At 37.9% G+C, this 11590-nt stretch overlaps 1 pseudogene; it reads left to right on the top strand.

The window, feature by feature from the left end:
• Positions 1-498: 498 nt before the first annotated feature.
• Positions 499-2148, top strand: LOC150007107 (ribosome biogenesis protein WDR12 pseudogene; annotated as a pseudogene).
• The last annotated feature ends 9442 nt before the right edge of the window (positions 2149-11590 follow it).

Consider the following 11590-nt stretch of genomic DNA (forward strand, 5'->3'; position numbering starts at 1 on the left):
TGTCATAAATTTATCAAACTTAATTTTTGTCTTTAATTACTTCTGAATTTACAGTTTCTGAATTTAGAAAGGCATTTCTTGTGTCCAGGTTATAAAGAAACTAGACTGTGCTTTCTTCTAGTATTTGTATAACTTCTTTTTCTTTTAAAAAGTTTGTATGTATGACTTTATTTGTATCTTAGATCAGCCTGGAGGTTATTTTGGTATAGGGTGTCAGGTATGAATCCAATTTTATTTTTTAAAATTGTTACCCAATTGTCTCATTGCCATTTACTTAAAATGCCATCTTTACCCCTAGGATTTGAAATGTCACTTTGATTTCATTTTAAACTTTCCTAGGAAATTGTTGTTACTCTGGACCTTTTTCTTCTGTCCCATTGTTTGAGTAATTATGTAGCATTACTATACTTTAAATGATGTAATCCTTATAGTATGTTTTAATATTGGTAGTATTAATCTCTCCTTTTATCCTGTATTTTTTCCCCCAGAACTTGTATTGCTATCTTTATGTATCTATTTTTCTCAAAAGCCCTAGAATAAATTTGTCTAGTCTCAGGAATTTGCTGAAAAGAAATAGTGCTGAACATAGCAAACATTCTGATGAAACAAGAAACAATTCAAGTGCCCTCTCTTTGGGAACTAATCCCAGACTAAAATCTGACATCTGGTGTTCACTGCAATAACTGCATGCTACTATATAATGTCTGATAGTCTTATTATAACTAATGCCTTTTAATAGTGTTTAAAACCTAGAGCATAATGTGGATTTAAAGCATGAAGCTAGAGGGGCGAGCCCATGATGAATCTCAGGCGAGTGAGCTTCTGCATTTCTGAGGGACCAGAATGCACGTTATCTGTTACCCCATACGTTTCTATGGACAAGTGTTGTGTGTATTTCCTGCGATGGCTCAGCTCCAGACATGCTTCGTCACTGACAACAAGAAACACGCAGTGGATGATGTTCCCTTCTCAATCCCTGCAGCTTCTGAAAATGCTGATCTTAGTAACATTATTAATAAATTGCTGGAGGCCAAAAATGAGGTCCACAAACATGTGGAGTTTGATTTCCTTATGAAAGGCCAGTTTCTGCAAATGCCCTTGGAACTGGAAAACATCACTTCTGAAGAAGCTGTGGAACTAGAATATGTTGAGGGGTGCACTGCACCTCAGCCAGAGCAATGCTTATTCCATGATGACGGGATCAGTTCAATCAGAGAGGCAGAGGAATGGATCTTGACTGGTACTTATGATGAGACTTCTTGGATCTGTTCCTTGGAAGGAAAGTCAATAATGACAACTGTGGGACATACAGATGTTGTAAAATATATGGCTCGGTTGAAAAAAGACTTCATGTCTCGCCCACCTCTGAGTGCCTCTATGGTTCAGACTATTCTCTTATGGGAGTGGAATGTAGAGAGAAAGGGCAAGCCCCACACAGCTGCAGAGGTCATGCTGGAAGAGTGGATTCTGTAGCTGTTGATAGCACAGGAACTACATTTTGCAGGAACTCCTGGGATAAGATGTTAAAGATCTGGTCTACAGATGAAGAAGACATGGAGGAACCCACAAGTCCACCAAGAAGGGAACAGAAAACAGCAATTGGGACTAACAAGGATACCCACAATGACCCTCTCTGGCCACAAGGAAGCAATTTCCTGGGTTTTGTGGTCAGGTGCTGAAAAAATCTGCAGTGTATCCTGGGACCGCACAATTAGAGCATGGGATGTTGAGTGGGGCAGTCTTAAGTCAACTTCCACAGGAAATAAAGTATTTAATTGTATCTCCTATTCTCTACTTTGTAAACTTTTAGCATCTGGTAGCACAGATAGGCATATCAGACTGTGGGGTCCCCGAACTAAAGATGGTTCTTTGGTGTCACTGCCCCCAACCTTATATGCAGGCTGGGGCACAGCAGTAAAGTGGTCTCCTACCCACGAGTGGCTGCTGATTTTAGGTTCTTTAGATAATATTGTCAAGCTGTGGGATACAAAAAGTTGTAAGATTCCTCTCTATGATTTGGCTGCTCATGAAGATAAAGTTCTGTGTAGACTGGACAGACACAGGGTTACTTCTGAGTGGGGAAGCAGATAATAAATTGTATTTATTCCCCACGTTGGGGCATGAAAATGAGTGATAATTTTGACTACAGAGATTCTGTAAATGTAATTCATAGAGAATACTCAGATTGCATCAGTGCAGACCATCCTTGATAAGAGTTATTACTTTTTCTTTTTTGTATTTATTATATAACAGTCTACATTTATAAAATATAAAACGTGACCTGTATTTTCTACCCTATGCAAACTCTTGAAATTAAACTGAGTTTATTTTTTAAAAGACAATTGGTTTGAATTAAGATTTGCTTTTGAAATGCTATAAAAGCATTTATTTAAAAACAAAACAAAACAACCTAGAGCATATTTTGCCTTGGACAAATGTAAATCTGTTAGCAGAAGAGAAAGCTGAACGTAACTTCATATAAGAAATACCTGGATGTTAGCTGTTCTTGTTTGTAATTTTTATTTTTATATATATATAAAATATATATTTTTAAATCCTTGCCTGGAAATATGTTTTTATTGATTGTAGAGAAAGAGGAAGAGAGGGAGAGGGAAATGTGAATTGGTTGCTTTCTGTATGCACCCCAACAGGGGATGGTACCCTCAACCTAGATATATGCCCTGATTGGCATTGAACCAAGCAACTGAGCCAACTGGCCAGGGCTTATTTGTAATTTTTGTTTTATCCTCACCCGAAGATTTTTTTTTTTTTCCATTGCTTTTAGAGAGAAAGGAAGGGAGAGAGACAGGGAGACAGAAATGTTGATTGCCCCCCATACATGCCCAGACAGGGGATGATAATGCAACCAGACCGGGCTCAGACCCACAAGCTAGGCATATGCCCTGACCAGGAATCAAACCCGCAACCTTTCAGCTACGGAGATGATGCTCCAACCAGCTGAGCCACAGTGGCCAGGGCTGTAATTTTTTAAATCACAAGGGCAGGAATAAGGGGAAGTGAAAAAAAGTTCACCCCAGAAAGAAAAATTTCACTCAACAAGCGAACAAAATTGGAACAGGGCTGGGAATATACACGATACCAGCACTGCTGAGGTTGGGGTGGGGGCATTGGAAAAAGAAAGAGGAGAGACTGGGAATGGCTATTCCCTCTTCTGTCTCATTCTTCAGGGACAGTTAAGTGTGAAGATCAAGAAAAAGCGAAGGGCTATAGCAATTGGGTGTTACAGCTGGGGCTAAGATTTCTACCAGAGACTGAGAAACTTGGGTTATTAGAAACTTACTAAAAGGGAACTAGGATGTTAATTCTAGCTGTACAATAGATTAAAAAATTTAGATATTGTCATGGACAACTTAAGGGAATTTAATTTATAGTGATTTCATGTTCTTTCTCAAAATTCAAATGTGATTAAAAAGGCAAAATGAAGAGAATCAAAACTTGTAATATTAGATGAGATTCTGTTTTATAGGATGTATAATTATCCTTCCAAATTGCACTGCCTTATCTTGCTCCCAAAGTTTGGGCAGGCTGACTTATCAGTTGTTCCTATATATTTCCTCTTAGTGGGTCTTAGGCAGGTGAATAGTCATTCTTGCTAAAATGCACAGACACCTGAAAAATCTGGTCGCCATCCACCCAGAGTTGGGCATATTAATTGTATCGACTCCTTTCATCATCTCACATCCAGCAATGACTGCACCATGAAATGCTTATTATCTCTTACCAAAGGCTCCTGTCTTCCTAGTAAAAGCCAGTAGGCTGCTTACTCTCTGCTTACTCCTTCTTCACTTTCACAGTTGAATTTTAAATAGATGATACATAACTTTTCAGTAATTGCTGTGCATTGCTTTGCATTTAGTATTAGCACATACATATTTCCCATATTGGCAATCATAGTTTTCTAGTGTTCCGTAGAGTTTCATTGAATGGCTTTACTATATTTAATCAGAGTTACTTAAAATATTTAGTATATTTTTCAACCTTTACAAACAATTTATATACTTGCTTTTATACCAGTAGGATAACTTTTGAAAAGTGGAATTGTTGGGTCAAAATCCAATCTCCCCCACTTCAGATTCCAGGCCTGTTTTCTGCTAATGGATAATTCATATTGCAGTGTAACATACATACCAAAAAATACATAAATCATAATTGTATAGCTTAATGAACTTTCACAAAATGAACACATCTGTATAACCTACCCTGGTCAAGAATCAGAATACTACCAGAAACCGGAAACGACTTCTCATGCTCTCTTCTAGTTACTACCCTTCTGAAGGGTAACTACCTCCTGACTTCTTAGGCAGTAGATTAGTTTTGCCTAATCTTGAACTTTATATAAATGAAGTCATACAGTGTGTATTCATGTTTCTGGTTTCTTTTTGGTACACATCTTTAAAATATTTGATAGTGAAATGGAATTTTTTCATTCCTTATATGTTCTTGGCCTTAGTGTGATTTGCCATTATTGACCATCTTGTCTTGAAGTTTTTCTTCTTTCTCTTCTGTGACAGTCATCTCCTGGCTTTCCTCTTGTGTTCCTGCTGCTCCTTCTCCTGTTCCAGAGCTGTTCCCTTCACTCCACCTTACATCTTGTCTACTCAAGTTCCAGTCCTAGGCAATTTCAACCGAATACATACATGGCTTTGCTACCATCTATATGCCTGACCCCTACATTTACATCTCTATACCAAACAACTTCTCTGACACTCAAATATCCAACTTGATCATATTATTTGTGTAATTCAAAACTCAACAACCCCAAACCAAACAATTTCCCCTCCTCCCAAGTGCCCCAGACTTGGCAGTGTTCCAGTGTTTCCTATCTCAGTGAAAAAAGCCACCAGCCGAGGTTTTCACAAGAAACCTAAAGATCATCCTTGACATTTCTCTCTCATCATACCCTACAGCCACTAAGTTCTGACACCTTTTCCTTCTAAATAGCTCTAGTAAACGGTTCAGTTCTCATCACCATTGTTAGCTTTCAAGTCCAAGCTAAACTTGTATCATCTCTTGCTTAGATTATTGCAATAGTCTCTCAAAACTGATTTCCAAACTGATTAATACTTTGCTTAAAACTCTTCATTGGTTTATATATTATATTGAGGAATTTACTTAAATCAGCATTAAATCAGACCCTGTATTGATCTAGCCCCTTCCTACTCCTTGAGTCTCTTTCTTCCAGCCCTTCTTATTCAGAAATTATTCCACACATTCTTAAAAAGGGTTGGAAACAAGGTTGAAATTTGAGCAATTATAGCTAACATAGTTATCCAGAAGAGTGAAAAAACAGTTATAGGTGTCATTGGTAGGAAAAACATCTCTTTCAAAATATGGAGTACATTGCTGGGGTGGGTGGAGGTGAAACATTCAGAAAGCAATGAGATAAAGGAATAATTGCCTCCAAAGAGTTCCAAGCTGCTTAAGAGGCCAATTAGCCTAATGACTTAACAATACAGGCTTCAGAGTCTGACAAACCCAGATTCTGATCCTGACTTGGCCGCTTTTAAAACCTGCATAACTTTAGGTGAGTCATAATACCTCTGAGCCAGAATTTTCACAAGAAGACAATACCTTCTCTTTCACAGGGATTAAGTTATTTATCTATACTATTTGGCAAAATTTTCAGCACATAGTTAAACATTAAAGAAAAGGCAGGCAAATTATTATTAGGAAGAAAATAAAGCTATGATAATATTGCCATATATTGGGTAGGAGTAACCCATGCTTAATTAACGCCAAAGATAATGAGCATCCTTGGGGCAGAAACTAGACGGTGTTCTCCCAAGAGCTTTGTGGACTCTGGTTACTTGGCACTCTTCCCTCTGGCACCAAGGAGAAGCTTCCAAGGTAACCAGTGGCTCATGGTGACCTAAGCATATTCACTCCTAAGGAGTCTTATTTTTTGTTAAAATAAGGCTCTCCTTCAGGCAGTTTTACTTTTCTCAGAATAAACACGAAAAATTTGGATTTCCCTTTATCTTTGTAGGTGGAATTTTGTGAACCTCTATGGGATAAGAAATCACTGTTTTCTCCATGGCTAAGTCAACTTTAGAGCAGACAATGCAGCCATTGTGCTTGTACCTGCTTTTCCTGCAAGTGGAAGGACACGGCCTGAGGATGTTTACCTCTGTCCTTGGCAGATATAAATACACAAACAATTGGAACCCAAATTTTTAAACTACACAAGGATAAGAGACTAATGAATGTATTGATTTAATTATTTAAGCATTTAAATTTCCTTTACAAAAGAAATATATGATTTAGTGAAAAAAAATAGATGGAAAGCAAAATGAAAACATTCTGGCTGAGCCTCCAGTACTGATTATGTAATCTTGCAGTCGTTTATTTTCCTTGGTCCTCAAATTCTTCATATGTAATGAGAGAATTAATGTTTATTAATTCTGAGTTTATATACATGTAAAACATATGAAAGAAAAATATATATGTATGTATGATATGTTTATATGATCATCTGAATATCCACATTCACATCTATATGTTCATCTTAGTTTCCAATGAGAGAGCCAAATATAGACAAGTAGGCTGGAATAGGCCAGACGTAGGCTGACATCACCTATTTCTAGCATTTAAAACTCCCATATCTTCATTCTTTCATCCAAGGCAACTAAGCAGTGGGAATTTGTTAGAAATGCAAATTCTCAGGCCCTACCCCACACTTACTGGGGGAAGGAGTATGGGGGAGAGGCTCAGCCATCTGTTGCATCTGGCTCTGCAACATTCTAAAGTGCACCAAAAGGCGAGAACCACTACATTAGAATATTCCCAGGGAAGAACTACAGGCTAGAGTCATTGGCAGAGGTGAGGAGCCAGTCATTAAAAATGGAAAAAACAAAAACAAAAACAGGAATGTGTGCAGAGAAGTTGGGGCAGAGGTGGTAGGAACTGAGCTCAGGGAGACAGCAGTGTGGGCACAGGTGGATGTTGTTGACGGCTGCAGGGAACTGGTGTGTTTGTGAGAATACAGAGCAGAGGTGCAGGCGGCAGTGATGAAGCTGGAGGCACATGCTCCATGGTCAGTCATTTGTTCTCATGCTGTCATTTCTGACACTGCTGAGAACTGCTGGCTTCAGAACCTGTTTCCTGCAGTGCATCCCAAAGGAGGATAATTCCCTCTGTTACAGCCACAGCGACCCCTGTCCCCTAGTTATTTATGCAGAAACCTGAAACAGGGAGAGGTAAGGCCTCTCAGGCTGATCTTGCAAGTTTTCTCCTGGCCTTTCAACAACCAAGATTTTCCTGATCCCACCCACTTTTTTTTTTTTTGGTTCCTTTTTCATCTTGCTGATGTTTTCTTTTGCTGAGCAGAAACTCTTTAGTTTGATGTAGTCCATGTGTTTATTCCTTCCTTTATTTCCCTTGCCTTAGAAGATATATTGGTGAAAATATCGCTATGTGGGATACCTGAAATTTTCCTGCCTATGTTTTCCTCTAGAACTTTTATGGTACCACGGCTTACATTTAAGTCTTTGATCCATCTTGAGTTTATTCTCGTGTGGTGTAAGTTGGTGGTCTAGTTTCATTTTTTTGCACATTCCTGTCCAGTTCTCCCAGCACCATTTGTTGAAGAGGCTCTTCTCACTCCATTTTATGCTCCTTCCCCCTTTGTCAAATATTAGTTGACCATATAGACCTGGGCTTATTTTTGGGCTCTCTATTCTATTCCATTGATCTATATGTCTGTTCTTATGCCAGTACCAGACTGTTTGGATTACCGTGGCCTTGTAGTACAGTTTGATGTCAGGTATTGCAATTCCTCCTACTGTGTTCTTCTTCCTCAAGATTGCTGCGGCTATTCGGGGTCTTTTTTTGTTCCACATAAATTTTTGAAGTATTTGTTTTAGGTGTGAAATACGTCACTGGTATTTTAATAGGGATTGCGTTGAATCTATACATCGCTTTGGGTAGTATGGACATTTTAATGATGTTGATTCTTCCCAGCCATGAACATGGTATATGCTTCCATTTATTTGTATCTTCCTTAATTTTTTTCTTCAGTGTTCTGCAGTTTTCTGAGTACAGGTCTTTTACCTCCTTGGTTAAATTTATTCCTAGGTACTTTATTTTTCATGTTGCTATAGTAAATGGGATTTTTTTTCTAGTTTCTATCTCTGATATTTCATTGTTGGTGTACAGAAATGCCTTCGATTTCTGAATATTGACTTTGTACCTTGCTATTTTGCCAAATTCACTTATTAGGTAGAGTAGTTTTTTGGTGGAGTCTATGGGGTTTTCTATGTACACTATCAGGTCATCTGCAAATGACAGTTTTACTTCTTCTTTTCCAGTTTGGATGCCTTTTATTTATTTTTCTTGTCTGATTGCTGTGGCTAGAACTTCCGAGAGTATGTTGAATAGGAGTGGAGAGAGAGGACATCCTTGTCTTGTTCATGATCTCAGGAGGAATGCTTTCAGTTTTTGCCCATTGAGTATGATGATGGCTTCAGGTTTTTCACATGTGGCCTTTATTACATTGACGTATGCTCCCTTTATTCCCATTTTGCTGAGAGTTTTCATCATAAATGGGTGTTGTACTTTATCAAAGTCTTTTTCAGCATCTATTGATAGGATCATGTGATTTTTTGTCTTTCATTTTGTTTATAGGGTGTATTATGTTTATTGATTTGTGAATATTAAACCATTCTTGCATCCCTGGGATGAATCCTACTTGATCGTGGTGTATGATCTTTTTAATGTGTTGCTGGATCCAGTTTGCCAATATTTTGTTGAAGATTTTAGCGTCTCTGTTCATCAGCAATATTGGCCTGTAGTTTTCTTTCTTTGTTGTGTTTTCACCTGGCTTTGCAATTAGGATAATGCTGGCCTCATAGAATGAGTTTGGGATTCTTCCCTCTTCTTGGATTTTTTGGAATAGTTTCAGAAGGATAGGAATTAGTTCCTCCCTGAATGTTTTGTAAAATTCACCTGTGAAGCCATCTGGTCCAGTGATTTTTTTGTGCCAGGAGTGTTTTGATTACTGCTTCAATTACACTAGTTGTTATTGGTCTATTTAGGCTCTCTGCTTCTTGATTCAGTTTTGGAAGATTATATGTTTCCAGAAATTTGTCCATTTCATCTAGGTTGTCAAATTTCTTGTCATACTGTCGTTCATAGTAATTTCTTACAATCCTTTGTATTCCTGTGGAATAGGTTGTGATTTGTCCTCTTTCAATTCTGATTTCGTTTATTTGGGTCCTCTGTTTTTCTTGATGAGCTGGTTAAAGGCTTGTCAATTTTGTTTATCTTTTCAGAGAACCAGCTCCTGGTTTTACTGATCTTTTGAATTGTTTGTTTAGTCTCTGTGTCATTTAATTCTGCTCTAATCTTGATTATTTCTTTACATCTACTCACTTTGGGTTTTGTTTGTTGTTGTTCCTCTAGTTCTTATAGCTGTAGCGTTAGATTTTTTATTTGAGATTCTTCTATCCCTTTTAGGTAGGCCTGTATTGCTATGAACTTCCCTCTCAGGACTGCTTTTGCTGTGTCCCATAGCTTATGGGCTGTAGTGTGTTCATTATCATTTGTTTCCAGAAACTTTTTGATTTCTTCCTTGATGTCATTGTTAACTCATTCATTATTTAATAGCATGCTATTCATTCTCCATGAGTTTGAATGTTTTTGAGTTTTTTCCTTGAGGTTGATTTCCAGTTTCAAGCCATTGTGATCTGAGAAGATGCTTGATATAATTTTAATTTTCTTGAATTTGTTGATGCTTGTTTTGTGTCCTACTATGTGGTCTGTGTTTGAAAATGTTACATGTGCCCTTGAAAAGAATGTATACTTTGCTTCTTTGGGGTGAAAAGTTCTATATATATCAATTAAATCCATTTGATCTAGAGTGTTGTTCAGTGCCTCAATATCCTTGGTGTTTCTTTGCTTCAAATATCTGTCCATTGTTGACAATGGGGTGTTAAAATCCCCTACTGTGAATGTGTTGCTGTCAATATCCTTCTTGAAGTCCTTCAAGATTTTCCTTATATATTTGGGTGCTCCTATATTGGTGCATATATGTTTATAAGGGTTATAACTTCTTGATGGATTTTTCCCTTAAGTATTATGAAATATCATTTTTTGTCTCTCTTTATAGCCTTTGCTGTGAAATCTGTTTTGTCTCATATAAGTATTGCTACCCCTGCTTTTTTTTTTTTTTATGTTCATTTGCTTGAAATATTTTTTTCCATCCCTTTGCTTTCAGTCTGTGATCTTTTGTTCTGAGGTGGGTCTGTTGTAGACAGCATAAACGTGGGTCATACTTTCTAATCAATTCAGCTACCCTACGTCTTTTGATTGATGCATTTAATCCATTTACATTTAAGGTTATTATTTATAGGTACTCATTCATTGTCATTTTCCCCCTTTGTTCCTGTGTTCCTCTCTGTCTCTCTCTGTTTCTTCATCTTCTTAAAGCAGACCCTTTATCATCTCTTGCAATGCTGGTTTGGTGCAGATGTCTTCTTTTAGCCTTCTTTTGTCTGGGAAACTCCTTATTTCTCCTTCCATTTTGAATGAGAGCCTTGTTGGGTAGAATAGTCTTGGTTGTAGGCCATTTTTATTGCTTGGAACATTTTTTGCCATTCCCTTCTGGCTGTAGTGTTTCTTTGATAAATCCAATAAGGGAGCCGAATTGGAGCTCCCTTGTATGTTATTACCTGTTTCTCTCTTGCTACTTTTAGGATTCTCTCTTTGTCTTTGAGTCTTGCCATTTTAATTATTATATGTCTTGGAGTGGGCCTCTTTGGGTTTATCTTCATTGGGATGCTCTGTGCTTCTTGGATTTGCATGATTTTTTCTCTTATCAAGTTAAGGAAGTTTTCTGTTATTACTTTGTGAAACAGGTTTTCCATGCCTTGCTCCTCTTCTTCTCCTTCTGGTATTCCTATGATATGAATATTATTACATGTCATGTTGTCCTACAGCTCTCTTAAAACCTCTTCATTCTTTTTCAGTCTTTTTTTGTTTTGTTTTGTTGCATTGTCTGGGAATTTTTTTCTACGTTGTCCTCCAGCTCGCTGATCCAATCTTCTGCTTTCTCTAGCCTGATTTTGATTCCTTCTACTGTGTTCTTCAATTCAAAAATTGTATTCTTCATTTCCTCCTGGCTCTTACTGATAGCTTCTATGTCCTTTGTAATGCTGGTGTAATTCTCAGTAAGTTCCTTGTAGTTTTCCTGGAGTTCTCCGTAGTTTTCTTTGAGCTCGCTGAGCTCATGAGCTTCCCTATAATCCATATTTTGAATTCCATATCTGATAGTTTGCTTACCTCTATTTCATTTATCACTCTTTCTGGGGATTCCTCCTTTCCTTCTGATGGGGTGTTGTTTCTCTGTCTCCCCATTTTTGTGACTCTTCTTGTTTGTTTCTGTTTCTTAGATTGATCTTCACTTCCTGGATCTGCCCCTGGTGGTGTCAGATCATGTCCCAGCCTGTCCCCACCCACTTTTAATGTTCTCTTTATAGGCAATTAAGAAGTATGTGCGCTCTCGCTCTCTCGCTCTCTCGCGTGCTCCCTCCATGCGGCTTGGTGAAGGGGCCTTCTCCATGTGGCTTGGAGG

This window comes from Furipterus horrens, unplaced genomic scaffold, assembly GCF_987537825.1.
Source record: "Furipterus horrens unplaced genomic scaffold, mFurHor1.1.pri manual_scaffold_6, whole genome shotgun sequence".
NCBI lineage: Eukaryota > Metazoa > Chordata > Mammalia > Chiroptera > Furipteridae > Furipterus > Furipterus horrens.